This window comes from Octopus bimaculoides, chromosome 1 (genome assembly GCF_001194135.2).
Source record: "Octopus bimaculoides isolate UCB-OBI-ISO-001 chromosome 1, ASM119413v2, whole genome shotgun sequence".
Classification (NCBI taxonomy): domain Eukaryota; kingdom Metazoa; phylum Mollusca; class Cephalopoda; order Octopoda; family Octopodidae; genus Octopus; species Octopus bimaculoides.
Genome location: NC_068981.1, coordinates 132,798,616 through 132,800,878, shown reverse-complemented (window position 1 = coordinate 132,800,878; position 2,263 = coordinate 132,798,616). Strand labels below are relative to the sequence as shown.

Sequence of the window (2,263 nt, the reverse complement as noted above, 5' to 3'; positions counted from 1 at the left end):
TTTTTTGATAGGATATGGTCTCGAGCCAGGACCCTGTCCTTCAGGTCCTTTTTCCAGTCCTCAATCGAAGCCAACTTTGCCTTTCATCCATCCGGGGCCGATAAAAAAACGTATCAGTCAAGTAATGGGGATCAATGGTATCGGCTAACACTCTCCCTTCAAGACCGCTGGCCTTGTGCCTAAATCGCGAACAACAACAGTAGCAGCAGCAGCAGTAATAGTAGTAGTAGTAGTAGTAGTAGTAGTAGTAGTAGTAGTAGTAGTAGTAGTAGATGACGACGACGACTATAGCGATGATGAACTCATTTTAGAGTTAGGGTTAGGGTCTTAAGGTTAGGGATAGGGTTTTAGAGTTAGGGTTAGGGTTTTAGCGTTAGGATTAGGGTTTTAAAGTTAGGGTTAGGGTTTTAGGATTAGGGTTAGGGTTTTAGAGTTAGGGTAGGGTTTTAGGTTTAGGGTTGGGGTTAGAGTTAGAGTTACGGAAAAATGTGAAAAATGAAGAAACTGGAGTGGGGGAAATGTCTTTTTCGAAAATAGTAGCTGAAAAACAGGAAAAAAAAACTAAAAGCAGTAGAAATACACGAACGATTGTGGTGGTGTCATGAAGTAAACATGCTTCAGATACACTAGTTTATTCAAACAAACGTAACTGAGATGAAATATGTCATAAATAACAGTGACAAACGAAATGTAGACCGCCAGAAATTGTTGTTGGCAAACAACAGCTGTAATTTTATTCAGCTGAATACACGCCATTGATTGGTTGAAATTACCGAAATACAACAACTTTAACACGAAATAACTTTGAAAATATAAAATTTTCTCAACACCACTAAGAGTAAAAGATGTTTTATATGACACATTCTACCAGTGTCCGAAGTTTGAAAGTGTTTAGTTACAAAAAATTATTTTCTCGATGTGCTGTTCAAAGGGAAAAGATCCCAGCTTAACCCTGATCAGATAGACCTTATTTATCAAAGACATTCCAGCCTTGATTATCCGGGGGTTTGAGGTGGCGTTTTTTTAAGGCGGTTGGTTGCTATTTTTAACGGGATGGGCAACCACGTAGAGATTACCTCGTGTTGCTTGAGATAAGGTTTAATAGAGTTCATCATCTGTTCGTTAATGGATGTCTCAATCAACGGTGCTATTTTTAAAAATTCGTTCAAATAATATAGATGTTTTTTTTATTATTATTTATACCTGATGAAAACAGTTCTGTGTTGACTAACAGAATAAAACAGAATTGTTCTTAACTGCTTTCAGTAAATGTATATTGATCTGATTATATTTGATTTAGAGATGATCTTTGTTAAAGAGAGAGAAAAGTCAGATAAGGATTACAATTGATTTGCCTATTTTCTATACAGTTATATGACTGTCCTTATTTGTCATCGTTAAAACACTCCTTGCCTCGGTTATGCACAGACTGTTTTTCTTCCGCATACACGCAACACGCATACACACAGCACACACACACATACACCACCGCAAAAAAATTAAACAAACATAAATGCTCCACCATAGTCGTTTTTTACAGCTTCCACTCACCCTCCTTTACAGAAGCAACAAAAGCATAAGCAGGCGCAAATGGCACGCGAGTAAGAAAAATACCAGACAAGACACACTTCGACGATATTTAGACAACAGTTGTAAGTTATATGCAATTGTTTCACTGCGAAGTACAACTTACTAATTGATTAAGTAACCAACATGTTTATTCTAATTATATACCTGCAGTGGGTAGATTTGTTTAACGTAATAAACCACAATATCAGCCATTTCTGAGAGTAAGAGAGGAAAAAGAAGAACAAATAAATAAATAAATATAACCGCAGCATGGCTGTGTGGTTAAGACGTTCGCTTTGCAATCAAGAAGTTTAAGGTTCAGTCCCATTTATTTAGCAGCTTGGCGGGTGTTTTCTATTTTCGCCAAGGGCTGGTCAATACTTTGTGAGTGAATTTGGTAGAAGAAACCTGTGCGGAAGCCCACCATGTATGTGTGTATATATATATATATATATATATATATGTAGTGAAACTACCTCCCGCCATTAGATACAAACTACTATCGCCATTACATACAATCTTCTCATTTAAATATAAATAAATGCGAGCGTAGTAGAGAACCCATTCCTTGTCCATCACGTGACTGATCATTATTCGAATCGGCAACTTCTTCGAACCGTTCCCGCCAGAACGCAAACTGACCAATCACGGCCCCTAATAAGGTCACGTGATAGAGTAAAATTCTGAAGCCTTC

The 2,263-nt window shown here is 37.5% G+C and overlaps 1 protein-coding gene and 1 long non-coding RNA gene across 2 annotated transcripts in view; one reads left to right on the top strand and one right to left on the bottom strand.

The window, feature by feature from the left end:
- Window positions 1-2,257, top strand: part of LOC128248755 (uncharacterized) — a 9,720-nt gene extending 7,463 nt beyond the window's left edge. The window contains exon 3 of the long non-coding RNA XR_008264942.1: window positions 12-2,257. This is a non-coding gene — a long non-coding RNA (uncharacterized LOC128248755). The remainder of the gene's footprint in view (window positions 1-11) is intronic.
- The window catches only part of LOC106870290 (paladin), a 141,597-nt gene that overhangs the window by 111,994 nt on the left and 27,340 nt on the right, over window positions 1-2,263 (bottom strand). The window lies entirely within an intron of this gene.